This window comes from Hemicordylus capensis, chromosome 1 (genome assembly GCF_027244095.1).
Source record: "Hemicordylus capensis ecotype Gifberg chromosome 1, rHemCap1.1.pri, whole genome shotgun sequence".
Lineage (NCBI taxonomy): Eukaryota > Metazoa > Chordata > Lepidosauria > Squamata > Cordylidae > Hemicordylus > Hemicordylus capensis.
In genome coordinates this window covers 88,656,459-88,684,167 of record NC_069657.1, presented here as the reverse complement: position 1 = coordinate 88,684,167, position 27,709 = coordinate 88,656,459, and the positions used below count along the sequence as shown (strand labels likewise).

General features: G+C 43.4%; 2 long non-coding RNA genes across 3 annotated transcripts; one reads left to right on the top strand and one right to left on the bottom strand.

The window, feature by feature from the left end:
- Positions 1-4,280: 4,280 nt before the first annotated feature.
- Positions 4,281-17,587, bottom strand: LOC128343105 (uncharacterized). 2 transcript variants are annotated; one of them, XR_008315339.1, is made up of 3 exons: positions 17,374-17,587; positions 16,920-16,964; positions 4,281-4,505 (listed from the first exon to the last, which is right to left on the bottom strand). It is a non-coding gene; the product is annotated as an uncharacterized LOC128343105 (long non-coding RNA). The 2 variants fall into 2 exon arrangements; XR_008315338.1 differs by lacking the exon at positions 16,920-16,964.
- A 40-nt stretch (positions 17,588-17,627) lies between these two features.
- On the top strand, positions 17,628-24,773 carry LOC128341876 (uncharacterized). The gene is made up of 3 exons (XR_008314626.1): positions 17,628-17,764; positions 18,075-18,348; positions 23,395-24,773. It is a non-coding gene; the product is annotated as an uncharacterized LOC128341876 (long non-coding RNA).
- Positions 24,774-27,709: the final 2,936 nt, after the last annotated feature.

Below are 27,709 nucleotides of genomic sequence, written 5' to 3'. Positions count from 1 at the left end.
CATGACTGCAAATGTGAAGGGGCAATGGGGCACAGAGGCCAGGCCTCCTCCTGAGCCTCCAGGCAGGCAGGGGTGGAGGGCCAGGGCCAGGGCCGGGCAGCCACCTCCCCTGGGGGTGGTGCTGCTCCCTCCTATTATGGCCCCCACTCCGCCATGGGATTTTTTAAAAAAAAATCACTGAAATAACTTGTGCTAGGGTGCAATGATGCAATGATTTGTTTTGGAATGGTGCTTCCCCCTGCTGGCAGATTTGCCCAAGGCAGCCGAGAATTTTTTTTTTTTTTTTAAATTCACTTCAACACCCCACCCCACCACTCCATTGGCCCAAATGGGGCAGGTGGAGGGGCAGATAAATATGTTTCAAGGAGAATATGGATGCTCCTGCCTTGAAAACATGTTGCAGTGGAAAGAAAATATGAATGGCCACCAGCCTACAATGAAGATTGAGTAACGCTTTACTCCCGGTTTGAAACCATTGCCCTATTCCATCACATTTTGCAGAGCTTTAACCGTTGAAAATCTCATAGTCTGGAAAATGCCAAATACAGCCATTCCTGTCATCAGCTTTAATTACCTTTCCCCAAAGCTGCTTTCTAGCATTGCTTCTACAAATTCACATCCAGCTGTGTTGTCTAGGGTTGTGAGGGGGCTAGTTCATACCCCCTCCACCTTGAATTTGAACTTGGAACCGTCTGTCACTTGCTGTGATGTGTTTAACAACTTTTTTTGCAGATAAAATATCTTGTATCCATGCTGAACTAGACTTCACAGTTATTGCAGAGTCTATCATAGAGGTGCCCAGCAACCCCTCTTGTAGGACTGAATTGGGTCACTTTCAGTTTGTTACTTCTGAGGATGTGGACAAACTGCTTCGGACTGTATGTCCCACCACCTGCTCTCGTGACCCTTGCCCAACTTGGCTTATTTCATATTATCAGAGAGGGTCTGGTAAATATCATATATGCGTCTCTGAGGTAGGGCAGGATGCCTCCTTGTCTTAAGGAGGCTATTATTAGATCTTATTTGAAGAAACCGGCATTGGATCCCTCAGAGTTAGCTAATTACAGACATGTCTCTAATCTTCCTGGGTGGGACAAGGTGATTGATAGAGTGGTTGCTCCAGGCAGTTTTGGATGACACAGATTATTTAGATCCATTCCAAACTGGCTTGCGGGTGGGCTATGGGGTTGAGACTGCCTTGGTCAGCCTGATGGATGATTTCCAATTAGCTATTATCGACAGAGGGAGTGTGACTCTGCTGATCCTTTTGGATCTCTCGGTGGCTTTCAATACCATTGACCAGGGTATCCTGCTGGGTCACTTGAAAGAGGTGGGATTGGGTGGCACGATTTTACAGTGGTTCCACTCCTACCTCTCTGGCAGATTCCAGATGGTGTCACTTGGAGACTGTTGTTCTGAAAAGCGAGAGCTAAAATGTGGGGCTCCACAACGCTCCATACTGTCTCCAGTGCTTTTTAACATCTACATGAACTGCATGGAAAGATTGTCAGGAAGTTTGGTCTGGGATGCTACCAATATGCTGATGACACCCAGATCTATTTATCCATACCAACTCCATCAGGAAATGGCATGACACCCCCCCCCCAAGTGCCTGCCTGGAAGCAATATTGGGCTGGATGAGGGATAACAGGCTGAAGTAGAATCAAAACAAGACGGAGGTACTGTCTGTAGGAGGTCAGGACCTGAGAGATGGTTTAGATCTGCCTGTTCTGGATGGTGTTACACTCCCCCTAAAAGATCAGGTTCGTAGTCTGGGAGTGCTCCTGGATCCCAAACTCTCCCTGGTTTCTCAGGTTGAGGCAGTGGCCAGGAATGCTTTTTATCAGCTTCGGCTGATACGCCAGATACGTCCATTTTTGGAGACAAATGACCTTAAAACGTTGGTACAGATGCTTGTAAATAAAAGTACTGCATTGGCTGCCATGTTTCTGAATGAAATACAAAGTGCTGGTTATTATCTATAAAGTCCTTAATGGCATAGGTGCAGGGTACTTAAGAGGGTGCCTTCTCTGTTGTGAACCCTGTCGCCTATTAAGATCATCTGGAGAAGTCCGGTTACGGTTGCCACCAACTCGTTTAGTAGCATCTCAGGACCGGGCCTTCTCTGTGGCAGCCCCAGGGCTTTGGAATGTGCTCCCTGCTGAAATAAGAGCATCTCCTTCTCTGTTTGCTCTTAGGAGGACCCTATCAATATTTATCTGTTTTTATGAATTTTAAATGTTTTATATTTTATATTATGTTTTAATCAGTACACCGCCTAGAGATTTCTATATTAGGTGGTATAGAAATTCAATAGATAGATAGATTGATATCAAAGTGACATCTGCTTCTTTTGCTAAACAATGGTCTTTAGGGAAAATGCTCAATATCACTTAATGTGGGTTAGCTATCTCAAATGCCATTCAGCCACTCTCTGATGTGGTGGTTTATAAAGAAAGACAGACTTTGCCCACATGCATTGAAAGAAAGGAGAAAGTGAGTATTCTGTGTCAGAGTAGTTGCCAACTTTTCAGGCAGGGCTCTGTGCCTTTAACAGCTGCATGACAAGAAGAATTTCAACAGATGAAGTTTCCCCCATCACTAAATCTTAACAGTGGGAAAATCCTCATTCGATGAATTTTGCTTTGACATGCAACAAGCACAAGAGCCATGCCAGAAAAAAGTTGGCAACTCATAAATTTTGTCATGTTTACCAGTGAGAGCAAATTATGAGCGGAGAACTGGTCTTTTGGTAGCAAGCCTGAATTGTACCCTTTGCTCAGCAGGGTCCACCCTGGTTTGCATTTGAATGGGAGACTACATATGAGCACTGCAAGGTATTCCCCTTAGGGGATTAGGCCACCCTGGGAAGAACATCTGATTGCTTGCATGCAGAAGGTTCCAAGTTCCTTCTCTGACATCTCCAAGATTGGGCTGAGAGAGACTCCTGCCTGCAAGCTTGGAGAAGCCGCTGCCAGTATGTGTAGATGATACTGAGCTAGATGGACCAATGGTCTGACTCAGTAGAAGGCAGCTTCCCTATGTTCCTGTGTTCCAAAAGATCTCTCCAAATGGGGTAAATGGGCAATAGAATGGCCAATAGGACTCTGTGTATGTGCAAAGTGCAAATTCTTGGTTTGTTTTATGCTGTAAACCGCCTAGAGACTTCAGTAATGGGCAGTATACAAATTTGTTAAATATTTTTATTTATCATAAATAAATAAATAAGTGGTGCATACTGAAGCAAAATATCCTAACTTTATACAAACAGGAACATAGGAAGCTGCCTTATACTGAGTCAGACCATTGGTCCATCGAACTCAGTACTGTCTACACAGACTGGCAGCAGCTTCTGCAAGGTTGATGCTGATATGGTCTGAATTGGTGGTGACCACTGAGGAAGGAGAACTTGAAATAATGGTGGTGAGATGCTCACTGAAAATGTCAACCCAATGCACAGCTACCATGAAAGAGACAAACTCGATAGTGAATAATTACGAAAGGGAATGAAAACGAACTGTTAGAATCAGAATGCCTTTATATAAATTGATGCTGCAGCCATCTTTGGGATATCAAGCTCAGTTTTGACCACCTAATCTCATGAAGGATGTAATAATGGTGAGAAAGTTATAGGGAGAAAAAGAAACTAAAATAACAAACGACTTTGTACTTTCCTACAAAGAAAGGCTATAATGTTTCAGGCTTTTTAGTTTAGAAAAGGAAAGATTTAAGGTGGATATCTCAGAGGCGTATAGAATGAACAGTGTGGTGAGCAGTTTGAAGAAAAGAGCTAAACCACAACCCCAGTGTGGCCCCAATCCTATTCTCCACCCCACTCCACTCTCTGCAGCTGCTTTTACTTTAACAAACATCTAAGATCCCATCACCATCTGATGACATGTGAAGTGTGTCTTCTAGTACAAGGGTGTGCTCTAGTTTATGGGAGAACTCATAATCCACAGACTTTGAAATGAGGACCATTGTTGGAATAATGTGAGCTATGAAATGTAATGTGGACATTCTTTAATACTGTCATTTAAGTATGGTTTGTTTTGTATCAAGAGGGGAGGGGAGGGACATAGCCCCACACCACTATGAAATATTCAAAGATTGTGGACTGGGAATGTGAAAGGAGGAATCTGGCAGAAGCTGCGAAATGCAAAACATTTGTCCAAAACAATTGCTGCTGCTAAGGGATATAGTTGTAAGGTTAATAACTAGTAATAAAATAGAGTACTAAACAACTGGAAATGGAATACAAGCTGGAACAACGCATGACATTGACTGCACAATTTACTCATGTTGTTTATTAGAACAGATCACATGAAAACATTCAGCATGGATACAGCATTATTTCAAACCTCCCCTATTAGCTGTAGGGTTGCCAACTTTTACATTGGACCCCATAAATGAGCAGGGGTCTTTCCAGATGGTGATTTATTCCAACATGGCCACTGATTCGTATGGAAGATGTTGCTGTTGGTCCAGATGAGGTTTTTCATATCCTGTAATTTCCATACATGATTTTTATTTTTTTTAAAAATTTTTTTACATTTTTATACCGCCTTTCATTAAAAAGATAACCCCAAGGCGGTTTACAAAAGTTAAAAACATACAATAAACACATCATGCTAAAAGTATAAAAACATATAAAAACAGGCATAAAACAATACAACAGATAAAATGATAAGCCTGCCAATCCATGCAACATCAATATCTTTTCATTACTACTTTTTTCCTAACTTGACCATGGGAAAATGTTGTGCAAGGCGAAAAATGTGTCGATGGACCATAGCAAAACCTGTAAAGGAATGGTGATCTGTGCAGGTGGTGACGTATGGCAGGCTTGACTCCCAGGGACATGCCTCTGCATGCCCCCTCACTTTTGCCCCTCAGTGTACTTTCCTTCCAGATGTTATCTTGTGTGGTTCTCTTTGTTTTAACCCAAGGCCCATGGATTAATACAATCTTTCTGCCTCTTTTCATAATGGTATGTGTATTTTTTGTAATTGCACTCTTCTCTAGGGGGAAAAGCTATACCTCCAGCCTAAGAGGCAAGATGCCTCTAAATACCAGTTGCAGGGGTGCAACAGTAGAAGAGAGCTCTTGCCTGTGGGCTTCCCAGAAGCATCTGGTGGGCCACTGTGTGAAACAGGATGCTGGACTTGATAGGTCTTGGGCCTGCTCCAGCAGGGCTGTTCTTATATTGATTCCTCTCCTGCTCCTCAGTGTCTCTCTTTGTGTTCCTCCACATGATTGTTGCTCTTTCAACCAATGTGGAATTCAAAGCCACATTAAAGGGGCATTGGAAACATTGTTTCCCTCTTGCTCCCCTAAATCTTAAATGGACAAAAGTTAAGCCTCAAAACCTCAAAGTATATGTAAAGCCCCACATACCGATGTGCCTGAAATTTGCATGGCCTCACAAAGGTTTACTATGCATGCACTTTCCATTCCATTTGGTCAAGAAGGAAATCAACTCTAAGCATTTTAGTGTATAATTTTCCATTATTGTTCATAATATAGAAGCATTATTTGCACCATGTCACTTTTCCCCCAACCCCAGCAACTGAAAGAACAGAAGTACATCAATATGACATTAGTTTCCTTTCTGAATAAATTGTGGGATGCAGCAGCCGTATATATACATTTTTACTCAGAAGTAAATCCTACTAATTCAGTGGGACTTATTTCCAGGAAAGTGTGCATAGGACTGCAGCCAAATCATCAAAGGAGGGCAATTCCTTCTGCGCAATTTCAGGAAGTCATTTGTGAAGAGAACAAGGAGAAACTGAAAACCACATTCAAACATGCCCCCGCCCCCCCGGCAATGTGAAACCCCACAGGAGTCTCAGGAGTAGCACAGAAGGGGAATTCTGCAAAAGTGTACTAAATTGAAAGTGCACAACACCAGAATGTAAACTTGAAAAATATCAGTGGAAGGGACACCAACTGATAGTGTTCCCCAATGCACTGCCCTCATATAATGGAGGAAGCTATTATTATTAATTATTAATTCAATTTCTATACTGCCCTCCCAAAAATGGCTCAGGGCGGTTTACAAAGAGAAATAACAAACAAATAAGATGGCTCCCTGTCCCCAAAGGGCTCACATTCTAAAGAGAAACATAAGACACACACCAGCAACAATCACTGGAGGCACTGTGCTGGGGGTGGATAGGGCCAGTTACTCTCCCCCTGATAAATAAAGAGAATCACCACGGTACAAGGTGCCTCTTTGCCCAGTTATGCAGAGGATTCATTCAGACACCCAGCCATGGCTCTCCATGCAGTTCCTTGTGTGAGCTCATGGAAGCCTTGCACACACACATACCCTTCACTTGGAAACACTCAGTGATTCTCACGATTGGGCAAAAGTGGGCAATCTCATTTGCCCGATTGTCTGCTGCCATGGGAGCCACACGGCTCCCGGCAGCAAATCCTTCTATTTCCCCCTCCCCTTAGACGAGGTTAGCAGAGTGAGTGCTCCATTAACACCATCTTTTCAATTGTCTGTTGCTGCAGTGTGGCTCCGTGGCACAGCAACACACGAGGAGACCCCCACCAGGAGGCAGAAACAAGCCTCCCGGCCCTGGAGGTCTCTCCAGGATGCCCCACATGGCCCCCCCGATCCCTGCAGCCCCCGTCAGCTCCGTCACAGAGCCAGAAGTTGTGTGGGCAGCTGATCTGGCTGCCCAGGGATGCTTTCCTGCTCATCTGCAGGGAGAGCGGGCTAAGCCCACTCTCCCCGCAAACCCCTTCCTGGCGAGTCTCACTGATCGTGAGACTCGCTTCAATGTGTTTTGCTTAGTCAGGTGATAACCCTTATTTCATTTTATTTGTGTTCCTACAGTTTTCTCCAGCAGCTAGTCTTCGTTAACCTATAGGGATATACAAAAAAGTTTCAACTTGAAATGGGATTGAAATCTTTAAATAATTGCCTGTTTCAAACTTGGAACAAAACAACCGCATTTTGATTGAAACATTTCAATGTTTGAACACCATTTTGGAGGCCTATTTTTCCCTTGGTTTTCTGGCACTGGCTTCCAATTGGCTTGCAATCTCTTTGCTTCCTGGTTGGCTTATCATACAAATCAAATGTTGTCATGGGCAACTGTGTCTCCATTGGCTGGGGGGAGGGAGGGGGGACACAAAAGGAGGAAGTTTCAAAATGTATTAAAAGGGACTGGGAGGCAGAGTGCTCTTATAACGTGCCTCTCTTGAAGAGGATACGTCAGGGCAGAAGGGAGGGAGGTTTGATTATATGGTTTTCTTTTTTCAGCACTGAGTATAATATGCTATGCTATTGCTACTATAACTATCTGGTTTTACTGGATCTCAGATTGACAAAGGCAGAACTTGGGTGCCTGCCTTCCTTTAGTTGTGGCTTGTTTTGTTTGTGAGATAGTGTTGTGGCTAGAAGTGGACATTGGCAGCTGTCTCTGTGTGTGCAATATTTCTCGGTGATTGTAGTGATGAGCTCCATGTCTGGCCTTGGGACTAACTTGTGCTTCACTCACTGTTCTAATCTGCTCTGCAATCTACATTTCAAGGTGTTCAACTTAGTCAAAATGTAGCTGAAGTTCTCTAATTGAGCTTATGGCTATTCTTGCTGCTAAGTAAGGATGCTGCTGTGGCAGCTGCTATTGCAAAGCTAGGAAGTAACATAAGGAGTCATGATTGCATGTGAAAGAACAACTTGTGCCAATGATGTTATTGAAGAACAGGCACTGTGGCTGGCAGTGGATTCTGGGTCAGTGATTCTCTTTTGGCCATTTGAACTGTGTTTGAAATGTGTGTCCCTAGAACTACTCATGGGGAACACTGGGGTGTTTTGAGTTCCCAATTGTTCCCAGTGGCCAAAACATTCAAAACATTGAGTTCCATTGAAACAGCCAGCTCGACCACTGTTTCGACAGAACATTTCAGCCAATTTTCGTTTCGAGCTCAAAACAAAATGCAAACTTCATTTCATGCACATTCCTATTATATGCTTATTGCCTCAAACCTCCGAAGACTGGGAGCAAATGACAAGGAACAGCTTGCTCTTTTGGGACCCAGTTCCCTTTCCTGTTTAAATGTCCCCAGTGGAATACCTGGCTAGAAGGGCTACTGGATTGCGCCATCAATGCCTTCTTTATTTTTTTATAACAATAGTGTTTAGATTGCAGGGAATATTGTAAGTCACTTTGGGCTTCTCCCAAATTCTTTGACTGTTCTGTAATGGAAAAATCCAGGCTTCTTGTGAACTCATCCTGTCTCTTGGCCTGCCGTGGTGTGGTTGAGAGAAATTCCAAATGCATTTTCCCACAATACTTTGCAGTAGCTCTTTTTCCAGTCGCAGCTGGAAACTTTAGGGGAACCAAAACAGTAGCAGTTATCATCCTCAGTTGTTCTGCATGCCAGATCCCTTACTTCAGGCAAAGTCCCATCCATGCCCATTGGACTCTAGTATGTTTTTATATTTAGCACAGATACTATTTCAGGCTCCACAGAAGCCATAAAGATGAAAATCCCCATGGAGAAAGTAAGGGCCATGGAACTACAATATATTCACTTGTGTTGGTGGGATGTTTGTGATCTAACCCAGCGGTCTGCAATCTTTTCACTTTTAACTCAAACTTGCAATATGGGTATTGTTGTATATGGATCATATATTGTTATGCTTCCTCAGTTGCCCTATTGCTTTGAGCTATTAGGTTTGCAGCATGTCTTGGATTCTGGTTTCCTTTGGAGGAAAGATTACTTCAGATTTACAGTATCCATGTGCACACAACACTCCTACAATCTTGACCTATTGAGAAATTCTTTTGAACCTGCCTTCAGATGTCTGTACACTTGTACAGGATGACTGTATCTGTGTACAGTGAAGGGGGAGAAAGCTCTGTTTTAGTTTCAGAGATGAAACTTTACATGTCAACATGAATGGGCAAAAAATCCAGTTAATCCTGCTTTGCACAGGCAGTTCTATCTCCCATGGCTCTACTAGGGCTTTTACATACATGGCGTTTAGCTTGCATCCCTTACAGAATGGATGCTGTGAGTCCACATATCAGCTACATTTACCCCAAAGTCCCTGCGAGCTATCAGGGACCAAACACAACCGACTCTGCTTTTCCCTGAATTACTGTTAAAAATTACTGTGCATTCTAGCTTGGCCCGAATTATGTCTGGGGTGAAAAAATCCTAGATCCCTCAGCGATGGATTGTTGTATGTCAGTCTCCAATCTCCTGTGGTTGGACAAGTTATTGAGAGAGTGGTGGCTAACCAGCTCCAGGCAGTTTTGGAAGAAACTGATTATCTAGACCCATTTCAAACTGGCTTTAGAGCAGGCTATGGGGTTAAGACGTCCTTGGTCAGCCTGATGGATAACCTTTATGAGAGAATCAACAGAGGGAGTATGACTCTGTTGATTCTTCTGGATCTCTAGGCAGCATTCAATACCATCAACCATGGTATCCTTCTGGATCACCTGGGGGAGTTGGGGATAGGAGGCACTGCTTTGCAGTGGTTTCACTCCTATCTCTCAGGCAAATTCCAGATGGTGGATCTTGGTGATGGTTGCTCTTTGAAATGGGAGCTATTATATGGAGTCCCTCAGGTCTCCATTCTGTCACCAATGCTTTTTAACATCTACATGAAACCGCTGGGTAAGGTCATCAGGAGATTTGGTGCAGGATGTTACCTGAGTGCTGATGACACCTAAATCTATTTCTTCTTATCATCATCAGGAAATGGCATTCATTGCCTATGGGCAGTAATGGGCTGGATGAGGGACAACAAATTGAATCTGAATCCAAGCAAGATAGAGGTGCTCATTGTGAGGGATTGAAATCTGAGAGATGAGTTAGATCTTCCTGTCTTGGATGGGGTTACACTCCCCATAAGGAACAGGTACGCAGCTAAATTGGGAGTGCTCTTGGAGCCTGCCCTCACCCTGCTATTCCAGGTGGAGGGTATGGCTAGGAGCGCTTTCTATCAGCTTTGGCTGATTCGACAGCTGCGTCCAATCTCAAAACAGTGGTGCATCAGCTGGCAACCTGCAGGCTTGAATACTGTAATGTGCTCTACATGGGGCAGTCTTTGTATATAGTTCAAAAACTTCAGTTAGTTCAAAATGCAGCAGCCAGACTTGTCTCTTGGAGAGACCACATTATGCCTGTTCTTAAACAGTTGCACTGGTTGCCAATATGTTTCTGGGCAAAATACAAAGTGCTGGTCATTACCTTTAAAATCCTAAATGGCTTAGGTCCAGGTTACCTTAGAGAGTGCCTTATTCTGCATGATCCTCATTGCACATTGAGGTCATTTGGAAAGTTACCACCAGCATGTCTGGTGGCAACTCAGAACCAGGCCTTCTCTGTAGCTGCTCCTGGCTTATAGAATGCACTCCTGGCAGATATCTGTAGTCTGGGCTTATTGTTGGCCTTCAAGAGAGCTCTAAAGACTTACTTGTTTGGCCTGGCCTTCCAAGGTTTTCACCTGTTCCAGGCCCATGGTGCTATATTTATTTGTTTGTTTATTTATTTCATTTCATTTCTATACTGTCCCATCCAAAGGCTCTGGGTGGTGCACAACAAGTAAAACACAAGAACAAACACTATATAAAACAAACAGGTTAACACAATATAAAAACTAACTTAAAACTGTTCAGAGTGATTTAAAACCAATTAAAAATACTTAAAAAGTAAACAATTACAAAACCAGGGAAGGCCAGGCCTCTCCAGTACCACCGGTACGTCTGGTGGCAACTCGGAACCAGGCCTTCTCTATAGCTGCTCCTAGCCCGTGGAATGTGCTCCCAGCGGATATCTGTAATTTAGGTTCATTGTTGGTTTTCAAGAGAGCCCTAAAGACTTACTTGTTTGGCCTGGCTTTCCAAGGTTTTTAGAAAACCAGAGCAAAATTTAATTTATTTATTACTTTTTTTTTTTTGCAGATTTATATCCCACTTTTCCTGACAATCCAGCCCACAACAGCTAACAACAAACAGCAACAAAAATATGGAACACAGTTGCTCTCTGGATAGTTTGGGACTGGTATATTTATGTTGCAATTTGTCACTATAATTTGCACACGTGCACACCCCACCCGCCGGTTATTATTATTATTAATTTGATTTGTATACCGCCCTTCCAAAATTGATCAGGGTGTTTTACAATTAAAACAAACCACTAACAGTAAAGAGCTAAAACAAATTAAAAAACAATATAGCAATTAATTTAAAAACATTTTAAAACAACAATTAAACAATTACAGTGATTAAAACCCCCAAAATCGAGTTTTGAATTTTAAAATAGAACAGATATTAAAATCCACAAAATTTAGGAAGCTGAGAAAGCTTGAGTGAAAATATGGGTTTTCAGGTGTTTTTTGAAAATTGCCAGAGATGGGGAGGATCGTATCTCAGCAAGGAGCGCATTCCACAATCTCAGGGCAGAGACCGAGAAGGCCCGTCTCTGTGTAGCCACCAAGCGAGTTGGCGGTAACTGAAGACAGACCTCCTCAGATGACCTCAATGGGCGGTGGGGCTCATAATAAGGACGTTGACAAGCTGCTCGGAGCGGTGAGGCCTACCACTTGTTCTCTTGACCCTTGTCCAACATGGCTTGTTCTATCTAGCAGGGAGACTGTTGTAGGAGGCCTGGTAGAAATCATAAATGCTTCTCTGAGGGAGGGCAGAAATTAATGCCTCCTTGTCTTAAGGAGGCAATTATTAGACCTCTTCTTAAGAAGCCTGCATTAGATCCCTCAGAGTTGAGCAACTATAGGCCTGTTTCCAACCTCCCATGATTGGGCAAGGTAATTGAGAAAGTGCTAGCCTCTCAGCTCCAGCCGGTCTTGGAGGAAATTGATTATCTAGACCCATTTCAAACTGGTTTTTGGGTGGGCTATGGGGGTGAAGACTGCCTTGGTCAGCCTGATGGATGATCTGCAATTGGCAATTGACAGAGGAAGTGTGACTCTGTTGGTCCTTTTGGATCTCTCAGCGGCTTTCGATACTATAGGCCATAGTATCCTTCTGGAATGTCTAGGGGAGTTGGGGGTGGGAGGCACTGTTCTACAGTGGTTCCGCTCCTACCTCTCGGATAGATTCCAGATGGTGTCAATTGGAGACTGTTGCTCTTCAAAATCTGAGCTTAAGTATGGTGTCCCTCAAGGCTCCATACTTTCTCCAGTGCTCTTTAACATCTACATGAAACCACTGGGAGAGATCATCAGGGGATTTGGAGCGGGGTGTTATCAGTATGCTGATGACACCCAAATCTACTTCTCCATGTCAACTTCTTCAGGAGATGGCATAACTTTCCTAAATGCTTGCCTGGAAGCAGTAATGGGCTGGATGAGGGAGAATAAACTGAAACTGAATCCAGATAAGACAGAGGTACTTATTGTGCGAGGTCAGAACTCTAGAGACGATTTTGATCTCCCTGTTCTGGATGGGGTCATACTTCCGCAAAAGGAACAGGTTCACAGTCTGGGAGTACTTCTGGATCCACACCTCTCTCTGGTCTCTCAGGTTGAGGTGGTGGCCAGGGTTGATTTCTTTCAGCTCCGGCTGATATGCCAGCTGTGTCCGTTTCTTGAGATGAATGACCTCAAAACAATGGTACATCTGTTGGTAACCTCCAGACTTGACTTCTGCAATGCGCTCTACGTGGGACTGCCTTTGTACATAGTCCGGAAGCTTCAGTTGGTACAGAACGCAGCGGCCAGGTTGGTCTCTGGGTCATCTCGGAGAGACCACATTACTCCTTTGTTGACAGAGTTACACTGGCTGCCAATAGGTTTCCGGGCAAAATACAAGGTGTTTGTCATAACTTATAAAGCCCTAAATAGCTTAGGCCCAAGGTAGACACCAACAGGGTTGATGTGCTGAGGCTGAATAGAAACAGCTCTTCTCACCCTGCTAAACATAAGAAAATCACTACTTTAAAAAGTAGCTCTTTGCTCAGCCATTCCTCCTTCTGAGGATGTCAAGGTCTCAAATTTCTCCAGTTATGGACGATGTACCTACTTGAAGGCTAACTGTTGTCTTGGAAGGTTTGCTTATATGAATCTTGACCCCTAGGAGGCATGGGCTGAACAACTCTACCCCTCCACTTACAATTCTGACATTTATTAATTGTTCACAATATCCTATCCATTTCCTTTTCTTTTTCCTCTCTTCTCTCCCTCCATCATTCTTCTTCTTCTTTTAAAGAGCTTCAACAACAACAAAGAGAGAAAATGGTGATGATGCTGGTGTGACTTGCCTCAGCTTGGGCCAGGCCACAAATGTGGAGCATGGGCCTCAAGCTGAATTCCACTCTTCTAATCCTGTTAAACTGGCTCTACAAATAGAACAGAACGAGGTAGTAGCTGGATTTTACCACTTCAGATGGTAGGTGGAAAATGCCACCTTTTAATTTAGAAATAAATAAATAAAAGAACCTACTTGCAAGTGGAAAACTGAATTTTAGCTCAGCTCTTTGCCGGTTAAGCTGATTTTCTGTTTGCATATCCAAATAGACCTTGTGCATGGGGGTGGGGGGTGGGGGGGAATTGCTCTGCAAAACTCATACCTACTCCCAGCTTTAAAAGAGTTGGTGGAAGCCAGCTTTCAGTTTTCTGATGAGCAACTGGGAAAATGCATTGATTTTCATCTCTGTTGTAGTTGAGTTTGCAGTTGGGTACACACACATTAGTGTGACAATACTGGAATGCTCCCCTGCCTGCAAAATCAGCACATCAGGAAGAAGGTTTGCAGATGAGGCATCTCTCACCAATGAAACACCTGCCAACTGCATTTCTGCCACCCAGCTAAAATTATATCCAAAACCCCTCTATCATGCCTATATATATTTTAAAAACCTCTGCCTTGATGTTTAAGCCAGCTTACACAGTGTACAGGCAGAGGCACCCACTTTCAGTAAGGCAATTGCACCTTGGCTCTTCTTTCCTAACGTCATCCTTGATTTTAAGCCTTTCAACTTGGAGATGGCCAGATGACAATTCCCAAAGGTTCTGGGGCAGATTTATTTTTTTAAAGTGACACTTCTGTGCACGTAAATCCATACAGACAACCCTCTCCCTTCTCCATCATCTTTTATTTAATGGCAAACAGAAGCTGCACTGTCTCTGATGAATGAAATTGGCCAATTGAGTTAGTTTGTAACTGCCTAATCCACAGGGGAATACAACCAAGCAAAACAAAGAGGAAAGAACCCACCCGTGACTAAGACGGAGCATTATTTTACGTGTTGTTATTCATGTTTCATTTTGAATTATTATGTTTGGTTCAATTACTAATTTTCTTACCATTGTAAGAAATAAGAAATTATCTTACTATTGTCCTACTGATTATCTATACATATTTCTAATTGTTTTTTGCAATATATGACTTTTATACATCTCCGTCTTAGTCACAGGTGAGTTCTTTCCTCTTTGTTTTGCTTGATCCACAGGGGGGTTTAACTGATTCAGTAAAAGGAATGAAAGTAGCTCCACTTCAAAAAATAAGTCTTTGGGGCCAGCAGGAGGCTGGTGTAGTGCAGTATTATTTGTTCTTCGATTAATCTACTTTCTATTAACACTTCCTGCTGTTAATGCCAAACTTAGGGCTCACCTGGCAAGCCTGGTGCAGCGGATGCATTTATATATTGCACAGGTTCCTTGGCAGCATTGTCCTACAGAAGACTAAAGTGAACTTTCTCTTCTCTCACTTTAACCAACATGAAGATGGGTGAAAGATTTTTAGTGCTTTGTGTGCTAAAAATGCCATATAAATGACTGGTAATGAAACCCTAAATCACATTCAGACAGTGTTAAAACTTTAACAAGCTTCTTCAGTCTCTGTGGCACAGCCTTTCCTTTTCAGTCTCTTACTAATGATTAATGCAGAACACTGTTTATAATCCACCGTTTCAGCCTCTTGTCTCTGCTATGGACATAGCTGCTTGAATTGGGGAGGTTGAGGAAGAGGCAAAAAAAAATCTTCGTACGTGCTGTTCCTTCAACATAATTGATTGAGTCTATTTAGTATGCTTTTAAGTGTTGGTTGTGTTTAATAAAGTTAGCCTTTCCCCTTCTCGTATAGCATCATCACTCTAAATATTTGGTTTGTTTCTCAGAAACAAATGGGAAGATAATATCTTAGAAGCACTCAAGATGTGCATAAAAAGGCACTTTAGGGCTCTCTGAGAAACCCTTTATTTCAATTTTCAGATGAATGTTGATAAAGTGTGTCATTTAAGGTTGCCAATTAATCAGAAAAAAGAATAGTTAGGCTTGCTCTTCTGGAGATAGAGGTGCAGAAACCAGCAGGGACTTTTACAACACACAGCAGGCTTTACTGCAAGTTTCCTGGGAAGCTTTACTGCGAACTCAAAGTTGTCCCCAAAACCTGACATAAATAGTGGATTTTTTTTACCCCGGGTATAAATTGGGTGACATTCTAATGCACAGTGAAAAACTCAAATTGTGTGTGAATTACTCCCTTCACAGAATTACTTCCCTTCATCTTACTTCACAGCAGATTCACAGATGTTTGATTTGTGGGATTAAATGGACAGTTCACATAGGGTCGGTTCCTCTCCACAATCCCTGCAGATCTGTTTCCTGTGTGCATTCACACTGCTTGCTCCAGGTTTTTTATCCAATCACATCCCCAGATGAGGGGGTGGTGAGAGAGCTTTTTGTTGTCAGTCTGACAGCTGGTTACGGAAGACCGCAAGATCGGCATGGGATCAAACAGAATGCTTAACCCAAACCCTAATCCTGCCTTTGTGAGTTACCGCCTTCATCACCTCATGTCACCCCCACCCCACCCCCGCCACACACCTCAGACCATTTAAGAGGCAGGGAAGTTTAAAGTAGAAGTCATTGCTTTATCTCTGTCATGAAGAAAAATGCAGCTGATGGAATTAGCTCAGGCACAGAGGGCTCAGGTTACATCAAAACCTGCAGTCTCCAATCTGCATCTGTAGAGCTATAAGCGTTTAACTCAGGAATGTCTCCCTCCCCCTCCCTTTCTGGACTCTGCACAGAATTTCACCAATCTGCTACAACCCCACCCTCCCCCCAGCGCTTGCAATTGCAAATCACTCAGAGCCAACCATACTCAACACAGCTGCCAGCGTGGTGTAGTGGTTAGAGTGCTGGACTAGGACCGGGGAGACCCGAGTTCAAATCCCCATTCAACCATGAAATTAGCTGGGTGACTCTGGGCCAGTCACTTCTCTCTCAGCCTAACCTACTTCACAGGGTTGTTGTGCAAGAGAAACTCAAGTATGTAGTACACCGCTCTGGGCTCCTTGGAGGAAGAGCGGGATAAAAATGTAATAATAATAAAATAATAAACTCCCCTTCACTCAGTTTTGAAAAATGCTGAATTACTGCCAATGGCCACTCCACACATCACAGATAAACTGTGTGGCATAACAGAAGTCTCAGGTTCTTTGTAAAAAGCCCCTGAAAACAGAGGATTTTTAAAAGCCAGACATACTTTGAGCTAAGCCAGAACGCACAGCCATGATTCAGGGGGAAACAGATCCATGTCTGTAGTGGTCCCCGATAGCTCGCAGGGACTTTGGGGTAAATGCAGCTAATACGTGGACTGGCACACTCCATTCTGGAGGAGAATCAAAGTAAAAGCTCTGTGTGTAAAGCCTCCCGGTGAAGCTTTTCAGAGTGTGGGAAGGAACAGTATTGCTTGCTAATACCTGCAGATTAAGCTGCTGTTGAAAACATAGTAGGACTGGTAGAAAAAATTGGCAACTTTATTGGAACTCTCTCTCAGAAAACCTTTGTGGTGCTGCCTCTTTCTCTTCCTTCAAATGTCTACCCTTTCCGTGAGTTCTTTGACTTAATTTCTTGGCAGTCATTCCCAACTGATACCCTTGTGTAACTGCATAGGTTTGCATCCATCCCTTGTTACCTTTGCCTCTCCCATTCTGTTCTTTCTGCATCATGTGATGAAAACCTGTTGTAAAGGTTAAGAGTATCATTATCATGAAACTCTACAGAGTTTCAGTAGTGGCTGGTGGGCACTGGAGCTGGCGGGGGTGGGCAGGGGAGAATCTAGTCACCAAGGCAGGATCCTACCCCCACCCCCTTTCCTCCAGACCAGCAGGTTGGGTATTCCAGTACCAGCATGGAGGAAGGGGGTGTGTGCAAAAAAGCAGGGACAAAATTAGAACACTGACAAGTTGTGTGTGGTTTTATTTGCGGGGAGCGGGGAGGCAGAAAGCAGGGAGAAAGGCAGAAAAGGAAGGCAGAAAGGCAGACACAAAAGGCAGAAAGAGGGATAGAAGGGAGGATGCAGGGATTGCATGCATCCCCAAGCAAGCAAGCAAGCAAAAAAAAAAAATAAAAAAAAAAATCAGACTTACCAGCAGCCAGGGAATCCTCCACAACAGGGAGCTTCCTCCAGCCCCATCTTCCCAGCCTTCAACATCCTCTTTTGGTCTTACTGGCTGGAACAGCTGCTACTCAAACTGCTCCAGCCAATCTGATTCCTAGAGGACTCCTGGCACTGCCCTCATGGAGAAGGGGAAAACATATTTTAAAAATCTCTTCCATGAAGCAACCAGGAAGTGCTTTTTAAACCCATTATTTTAGTTCTTCCTGTGGGCAGTGCCAGGAGGAGGCCCCTAGGAATCAGATTGGCTGGAGCAGCCTGAGTAGCAGCTGTTCTAGCCAGTAAGACCGAAAGAAGAAGTTACAGCCAAGGGAGGAGGTGCTGGAGGAAGCTCCCTGCTCTGAAGGTTCCCCTGGCTGCTAGTAAGTCTGATCTTTTACAAGCTTGTTTGTTTTTAGTTGGGGTGGGTGCCTTCCCTCCTGCCCTTGCTGATCAGCCACCACTGGATAAAACTCATCTATGTTATCTTCTGTGGGAACTAAAATGCCTCTTGGCCTAAGGTAGAACTGCAGAGAGAGGTGTATGAATGCCAATTCTCATTACTTCTCCTGCTCACCAGCCTCCACAGGTACTGTTAAGAACAAATCACATAGAATTAATAATCCTGTTCCACTGAAACCATTTGCTTTTGTAAAGATGTTGCTGTAATCATGTTTGTTTGTTCTTTCTCAGCACCCACATCCTTCACAGGCAGAAGCTGCAACATCTCCAACATTTCCATCTGCATAGAAAAAGTCAAGTATATAATTGTTTGATTTCCAGCTGTCGTGGGAACACAGTGAAGGAACACTCTGGATACTTTCCTCAAACCCTGATCATCCAAGCATTGTATAGCAGAAAGCACATCAGCTAACATTGCCTTGGCTGGGAAATGACTCAGAAGCTCTCGTGGGGAAAAAGGCAAGCAGCTTGGGAGAAGAAAACTGAGGGTGGGAGTGGAACAAAGGTAAACAACAGCAGACACTGTGTTCTTTCATAACATGAAAACTACATTCTACACTACATTGCATCTGACTCATCCCAGCCACCACAGTCATTAATCAGCCACTGTGTCTGCGTAATGCAAGATGTCTGTGAAGGGAAAGGCTGACTGCTGATATGAAATGGACAGCTGTGCTTAGCCTCTCTGCTCCTATTGTTAGCAAGGCCAGAGGGCTGTGGAAGTCTGCTTTAAAAAGTGATTTTAAAAGGGTGCTGGGGTACAGATCTACCCTAGGAGATCTCCCCCAATCCGAACGTGCTGCCTCTGTCGGTGAGCATCCATTCCTTTGTTCTTCTCCAGTAGTCTCCCCAAATGGTACAATCTTACTCTGTGGTGATTGGGATGGCTCAAAATCACGCAATGAATGGAAGTGGGTGTTTTGGAATGAGGGGAGTGGATATTAATGGCATGGCTTGCAGGGGTGGCTTTCCATGAGGCCTCTGAGGTGGCACATGATTGGGACACCACCAGGGCAGCAAGATGCCCACTGCTGCCACCATCGAAGCAGCTCTTTGGGACTGAACAGTTCCTTGTAAGCTTTGCAAAGAGAGAGGTGGCACACACTGCTTGTGATCGGACCTGCACCCTGCTTGCATTGAGAATACTTTGTGTGGGATCCTGGCATGATGAGAGGGATGCATGAATGGTATCCAGCCAGGTGGTCACAAGCAACTGTGACTGATGTCCCTTCAGGGAGGACTAGACATAGTTGATATTGAAATTATTTCATTTTATTTATATACTGCCTGATTCCAAAGGTTCTAGGCAGTTCACACATGAGCTACTTTTCCAGCTGTCACTGGATAAAGGCCAGCCAACATATGGGGAGCAACCATGATTAGGGCATGCGGCAACAACCTGCCACTCTGCTGCATCTCATAATGCTGCCCACAAGAGGAGTCCCTTATGCATTCAATTTGGGAAGGCGTATATGATCCAAGTATGGATTGTTCTCACCTGTCCTCACTGGGGAGACTTGCAAGCCCCCTTTTTGGATGTTAACCAATGCAGTAGAAAGAGGAACAATTGAGTTTCTAATGTTCTGCTTTGTCGACACATTTCATAACAAAGTCATACCAGAGCTTGATGCTTAAAGGGCCATATGAGACTGGAGAGTTATTTTGAATTGGGAATGACTGATTGTGTCAAGCCAGGTGTCTGATGAGGATGTGCATGTGAGCAAATTTCCTATTCATATTCTGCTATTCAATTTCAATTTTAACTTCACAGCGTAGCTTCTAGAGAATAAAACATTAGCATAGATAAGATAAAACAAAATAATAAAACAATAATGAAAACAGCAAAGAACAGCATTGTAGTGACTAACCTCCCCAACCTCTAAAGAGTTAACAAGAAGTGAACCCTTGTCTTGACTGACAGGCTGGTGAACACCAGGGCAACCAATCCGTACACCAGGTGGGAGGGACCTAGAGAGCTGCAGGTGGAATTCTGGGAAGAAGAAAGGAAGTCTGTGCTGGAAGTATGGAGGACATGCAGCAATGGAGTTTGCTGCTGCAGGATGACTGTAGTTCCTTGTAAGACAAGATTGCAGGAGGCTTGATTCTCATCAGAAGTTTGGTGAGTTCAAGGAGAGGAAGCCAGGGCTTCGGGAATTTAGCATAGGAAAAGAGTGTTTTGTCAGACTTCACATCAGGAATTTATATTTCTTTGTGTGTGTGCTTTGCATTGTCCTAAATATCTGTTCTTAGCAACTGAGTAACTAAGATTTCAAAGTGTGCCTCCCCAAAATTTTGAAGTATTCTTGTAGCCAAGTATGTTTAAGTGTATCTAAAAAGCTAAAAGCCTCAGATGGAACTAGTCTGTAGTAATTTTAACAAAAAGTATTCCACCTGTTCTTCAGTTTTTACAAGCCTCCCAGGGTTGGTTATTAACCCAGCAGGAGAAAGTGGGGACAGAAGGGGGATTTTTCAGCAAATTTTCCAATCTGTTTCAAATTAAATATTCAGAGACTTCTCAGTCTCTCCCCCACCCCGTCAATATCAAAGCCCTACAGCAAGCAAGCAGATCCCTATATATGGGGGGTGGTTTAACCACAAAAAGGAATTCACATTCTACCTCCATTACTGGCAAAGGCTGGGCTGGGCAGAGGGTCTGCAGAGAACTGTGGTGGGTAAGGGCAGCCGGTGCTGGCCACTCTGCTTGCCTCCTTCCTTCCTTTGGCAATCGGCACTTGAGTTCAGGCTTCAGGGAGGCCTGCATGGAGGCTTCTCTGGAAGCCCTGCCCACCCACCAATCAGCTGAGAGGTGGAGAGAGAAGGAGCTCTAGCAGCTTGCAAGCTGCTTAGATTGCCACCCAGGAGGACAAGTGGGAGAGAGGGTGAACAAGGCAAGGGGGACTGGCTGAGTGAGGGGCCATGGGGCTGGGTGGGTGGGCTATGGGGAGTCATGTGACATGTCTCTGGGGGGCCCTCCAGGCAGTGGGGGCCCCCCGACAAATGTCTCCCCTTGCCCGATCGTCCTTACGCCCATGAGCAGGAGTATTTCCCAGCCCCAGAAACTGAACCTGGGATCTTCAGCATGCAAAGTGTGCACTTCACTTCTGAGCTGTAGCCCTTCCTTTTAAGCTGTTTTAATGTCATCAGTTTTAAAAGTCTTGATTTGCTTTACAATGATTTTGGTTACTCTCACTGTTCACCCAGCTGAGGAATTCTGGGTAGACTGTGTGAGCCATTGGCTGTGGGAAGAATCTGAAGAACTCCATCTGCCTCCTGAAAGGAACACTTACTTGCTTTCTCCTATATACTTGGTGGTACCAGGACATAGCAAGGTTTGAGTGGGTGCTGCGACAAAAAATTAAGATGGACCCTGCCCCCCTTCTTCAGAGACACAAGGAGGGAAGCAAAGAGCAAGCTGTCATCCAGCCAATGCCCCCCCTCCCTCAGGAGCCTAGGGACCTTTCTACTCACACCCATTTTTCAATTGTAGCTATACCACCTTGCCTGGGCCCCAACTGGCATGTAACACTTTCTAGTGGACTCCAAAATGGAAGATGCAGTTTCTTGGGAACTTTCAGTTTCCCTTTGCTTCTAAATGGTAGTGAGATTTCCTGGTGATTTCCTTGCATCTCTGTCCATGCTTTTCTATTACGGTGGAAATGTGCAGATAAAACTTACTTCCAGGAAACTACAGAAGTATATCATGTATATCATATTTTTACATGAACACTCAGCTGACAATCACTTGCTCTTTTTGATCTTTTGGTCTTATTAGCCCTACAGATCATCATTTCCTCATTTATAGTAGCAGCAGAAATAGTCTAACTTAAATTCTGGTTCTCATAATAGTAGACACTAAGAAAACACATAGAGCAGAAGATCTAATGGTCTGTTTTTAAAAACTTTTAAATCTGTGATTAGAGACTCGCAGATCGAAAAGCATGACTGCTAAGAATTCTGGAACTAAAAACCAATTGAGCATGGAATAGGGAGTTGGGATTTGCAGCTTACTTTCTTTTCCGCTCTCAAACTTCATTCTGGTTGACCTGCCTGCTCAGCACAAATCCCAAGAGATGTTCTCAAAGTAGCACAAGGCGAGCTTTTTCTACCCTGGAAATTCCCACATTAGAAATTCTACTCCAGTTGATGGAGTGGCAGTAGTATGTATGACAGAAATATACAAGTCAAGAGAAACTGAGAGGTTGGCATATAAGGAAGGAGCAAGTAAAGGAATGAAGCAAACATGGCAAGGGCAGGGAGAGCAGAGAAAGCATCAAAGAGCACATTTATCAGACTAGAGAGTATTAACTGGAGGTTATTCATGTTGGAGATCCAGCTCCAGATGGCATTGACCTTTTACAGCAGTAACCCTAATGACCACTAGGGGCATTGGGAGTAAAGATAAAAGTAAAGTGTTCCATCGAGTCTATGTCGACTCCTGGTGACCACAGAGCCCTGTGGTTTTTCTTTAGTAGAATACAGGAGGGCTTTACCATTGTCATCTCCCTTGCAGAATGAGATGATGCCTTTCAGCATCTTCCTATATCACTGCTGCCCAACATAGGTGTTTCCCATAGTCTGGGAAAAATACCAGCAGGGATTTGAACCGGCAACCTCTGACTTGCTATTCAAGTAACTTCCCTGCTGAGCTATTAGGTGAGATGGGAGTAGAGATAGTCAGAATTTCTTTCTCTTTCCTGTCCATCAATGCCTCTATGACTCCTCAATTGATAGAATGTACTCAGGAATTTCCTGGGTATGACTTCCTTTTTCTTCCCAGAATGCTTCTAGCTCTCTGAGCACCGTGTTTCTATAGGTCTCTCTCTGACTCCTATGTAGCCAGAAGTTAGATATAGGTCTTTCCATATCATCATGTGCTTCTGAATAAATTAGGTTAGTTTAACCTTACATGGATCTTCATGCTTCTCATTTTCAAGCTGTTGCCCCTGAGACTCTGTTAAGTTCTGCTGTAATGGGAGTCAGTTAGCTCTTGAACTACTGTGCTATATAAATAATTACCCCCAACAATTCACATGCACAACACTTTTGTGCACACCTTTCTTTTGACATTTATTATAGCAGGAATATGATCTTTATTTTGCCCTCCTCCACCAATCGCGTTTCTCTCCTCTCCACTACTTCTCCCTTTGTATTGCTTTCATTAAACACAATCCACTACCTCAATATTATGATGCAGTAACGTGTGTTAGAAGAAATGACATGGAATTGGTTCTTTTACCATTCCCCATGCCTGTTCCCTGATTTATACCAGCACACAGATGCAACCAGAATCATGCCTTCTGCAACTGAAAGCACAATCATGTGACTTTGTCTTTGGAGTGCTGCCCTGTGTGGCATCTGATGGACTATCGCAGAAAGGATGTCTCTCACTTTAATTTTTTGTCCAGCCTTGTGACATTTTGTGTCTCGGTTTAAGTACCAACCTTGCTCTGTTGTTCAGCACAGTGTGTACAGCAGCAGCTATCGGAAATATGTTGAAAGCAATTAATTAAAATGTGTTCTTTCTTTATCGCTTTCTTTGGTGCTGTTACAGAATGTACAGGTGGTGTTTCCATAACAATTCTAGCATCGTGTATCCATTCTGATCAAGAGGCCAGCTGCTCTCCTGTCTCAGGAGTGACCTGACTTCTACGTGCCTTTCCCCCAGATGTTGGACTGAGTTCTGAAGCTGGCCTGCATCAAGTGTTGCTTAAAATATCCAGTGTGACTCAGTCTGTTGAAAAGACATATGGGACAATAAACAGTAATGAACTGGCTTGTGCGTGTATACCACTGCACACTGTAAGAAAAGAAGCACGCTGAGCAGAATTTGTTTCTGTGCATGATATACTTAAAAGCTAATTGAGATGTTTCTTTAGCTTGCATAAAGCCCAGCATTTAGAGGAGGAGGATCAATATGAATTCTTTCCATTGCTGCTCTGCCAATAGCCTGATCCAATGAATGGTTACTAAATAGTCCCACTGAGCAGTGCTTAAATTATGGGGAGAATTATGTGGCAGTGGTGGGACCTTCATGAAATTCATAAGCTGAACAAAAGGTAGGGGGGCTGTTCCCCCTCTGTAATTCAAGCACTGCTGTTGAGCTCAGTGGGATTACTCCCTCCCAAGAAAGTGCACATAGGACTGCAGCCTTATTGTGAGAGGAGAAGCATGAAGGCTCATCCATGAACTCTATTAAAGGCCTGGACTCCGTTTATATGGTTGGCAGGAGTGATAGGAACATAGGAAGGTTGCAGGCCTTCCTCAGCCCTATCTTGGAGATGCCAGGGAGGGAACTTAGAACCTAGATGCTCTTCCCAGAACAGCTCCATCCCCTGAGGGGAATATCTTACAGTGCTCATACTTCTAGTCTCCCATTCATATGCAGCCAGGGTGGACCCTGCTTAGCTAAGGGGACAAGTCATGTTTGCTACCACAAGAACAGATCTTCTCTCCCTTTAGTCCAGGCCTTTAACAGAGTTCAAGGATGAGCCTTCATCTCTTCTCGACTGAAGGAGTCCCTCATGGAGTTGCAGGTGGAGAGTTTGCATGTTTGAATGCTCCCTTGTTTTTTTTAAAAAAGGCATGTTACAGAGAAGACTAGACTAATTCCTATCCCTGATATTCTAATTTTCTACTATCATGAGCCTTGGAGGAGCATTCAAATATGCAGCATTCTCATCCCAGCCATGACCTGGAATGAAACAATTCGCAGATGCTTTACTACTTAATTCTACTGAACGTATATTATAAACTGCCCCTCAATGGAGTCTCCTTTGGCCTCACACTGACAGGAAAATAACAGTTTGGGACATGCCACATTGCGTGGAGTGAAGTGGAGCTATTGGTACTGGTTCCAATGTTGGTCATTTTGCTATATCTCAGAGCTGTAATATCTGAACATGAAATAAATTTGAATTTTTTAATAATTATCTGGAAATGTACTGTGCATCTCCATTGTTGCAAAAAAAGAAACATTTTGTGAAAATATTTTTCACAGTAGAATGAACAGGCTGCCATTATGTTAGTTATGCTCATGAATTAATCTTTCTCTGGAGTTCATAGAAATGTCATTGCTTTTGCTTGCTATCCTGTCCTATGTCTATATTACAAGCAAGCTACTGAAAACTTGGGACAATAACATATCCTTTCTGGCGGTTTCAGAAAGCTGTACATTTAGGAACGTTGCATAGCCTTGTATGATGCTAGATGTCTCAAGAAGAAATGATGAGCACATAGTGACATAACAGTGAAATAAATATAAAAATCGATTGCAAATACTTTTAATTCAAATAATGCTCCCTTGAAATGTGGCTTTTAATCAGGATTATCTGGTCCATTATTTTGTTCTTGTGCACTAATATTAGTATACAATGCTCATCTTTAGTATTAAAGATGAGCATTACCCATCACAGACTTTCATTTTTATGCTAGAGAAGTGACTGGTATCCAGTCTTCTTTTCTGGATATAAAGCAGATTCCTACAAATTAGTAAGGTTGTGGTATTTCTAAGAGTGCAAAGAGCTTGTTGTGATATTATCATGCAATCGACAGAAGTTCACAAGATACATTGGGCCAGTTTGGATGATACTGTCTAACTAGAGAGCCCACTGTGTGATTCTTGCGAGTGAGGGTGTACATCTCTTGTCCTCCCACACAGCATGGTGTTCTGCCATGCGTCCTCATGTAGGGTGTGGGTCATCTGAACCACCCCCGACTGTGTAGGTCCAGAATTAGAACTCTGCAGTTAGGGTGGCGAAGAGACGTATGTGCCCTTGCTTCTAATTGCGTGGTTGATAGGCTGGATCATCCAAACCAGCCCATTTAAATCCTCAGAAGTGCAATGGAAGTTCTGGGATGTAATAGTTGTGATTGCCCATTCAAACATGCATCTTGTTCTTAATTGGGGCCTGTTGCATGCTTGATTTTTCTGACATAAATAGCATAGGCAAGACCCAACCAAATTGGAACCATTGTGGAGGGCAAAAGATTAAAGTTGCCCTCCCCCTGTGGTCCCAATCCAGATTGCCCTCACTGGCATGCTTGCCATTTACATTATAAAAATTGCACACACAGTAACCAATTGTGCACTAGGCGGATTGTCTGGTTTGGCCCAGTTTCATCATATGAATATGCATGGGTGTCTTTACATAGATCAGGGGTTCTGAACTCTGGGTTCCCAGATGTTGCTGGACTACAACTCCCATCATCCCAAGCCACAAAGACTAAGGCTATCTGCATATTATCCTATCTGCATATGTGAAAAAGAATCAAGAAAATCAAAACAAACAAAACACCACCATCACCATCACCATCACAGCTTGACTTTGAAGCAAGGACCTTTATGATAACTGTTGCAAGCCTTTGCGTCAAACAGCTCAACAGCCAAGCTGAAACATGTTTGTACCAATCCTTGGACTGAAAGTACATCAAAAAATCTGGTGTGGGATGATTTGTGGACATTTTGGCACCCAATGCAAAAGCCATTGATGCAGTTTCTGTGTGTTCGGTCCTTGTCTTTTCTTATAATATTTATAGAATCTTTCCAGCTACCAATATATCCATTCCCTTTGGCCTTCTCATTCCCGTTATAGGAATACTTGGTTCACTATGTCTCTCTCTCTGGTTTCCAGGGAACTTGCCTATTATTTTCTGTATGTTTGTTTGCTTTCTGCCTGCTTATTCCAGTAATCCTTGAGTAGTTTCTTGGCAAAGGAAACTGTATCTGATTAATGAGTACAGGACAATACTAATAACAGGAGGTCTTGCCTCAGAAGTGAACGATGTAGAACTACAAGTTTGCTTTGTGTCTTTGTTTTACTTTGTGAAAACATGCAGAAAAGGGATAGCAATGGTGTCTGGTCTGAACACATGAATTTGCCTTCTACTAAGTCAGAGCAATGGTCCATTTAAGCCAAGAGTATCTACTCTGACTGGTCCAGCATCTCAACAGAGGTCTTTATTATATCCTTTAATTAGAGATGCGAGAAGCCCAATGCCCTCACTTTTTCCTTTTTATTCTCCCCCCTGCCCCCACTCTCAGATAACTCCTGAAATTCTACATAAATGGTGTTAAGGGGCGGTTGCCAGACTTCCTGAATAGGACAAACAAGAATGTAGATAGCCATGTTTATTGTATCTTTTCATATGTGTGCCAGTTCTTCAGAAAGAGGTAGAAATGTGATAAGCAGCAGCTGCTGCTCACTTACATCAAAATATTTAAAATTACTTATTGAGTGGAACCAAAACTACACTTTTATAAAGCAGGCAGGTGTCAGAAAAGCAATGGACCAATGCAAATGGTGAGGTTGGTAAAGAGGTCAAGTGGCAACCCTTTGTCATATAAGTTGATAAGCTCACATTAAGGCTAGTCAAGAACCCTCACAAAGCCAACCTGAACTGAGTCTATAAAAATAAATCAGTTCATTAAACTGAATTGAAAAACATGAACATATAGCTTACAAGCCCACGATTCCTGAGGTGGCTTTGTTTGGAAGTAGTTCTTGAGAAGACGAGGCTCAGACCAGGGGAGGCAGCAAACTTCTGTTTTCTTTCCTAATGAAGAAAGCAGGCAAGCAAATAAATCAACAAGAAAACAAGGGGGAAAGGACATGGTAAGTTTGTTAGGGCCAGCCTTTTCTAGGGTTTGATTTCCAGCTGGCTAGGAAATTGTTTTTGACAGGGCAGTGTCAGTTGTGCCTAGAGAGACTGTGGGGCAGGGGTTAACTGTAGGTGAGTCACACAGCTTGTTGGAGGGGCCACATTCCTGAGGTAGCTCAGTTTGGAAGCACCTATTTGTAGGAGAAAAATGGCAATTCAGTCCCCAAATAGCAAAACAAAACTAGTTTGGTGAGAAAGCAGCAAAGCAA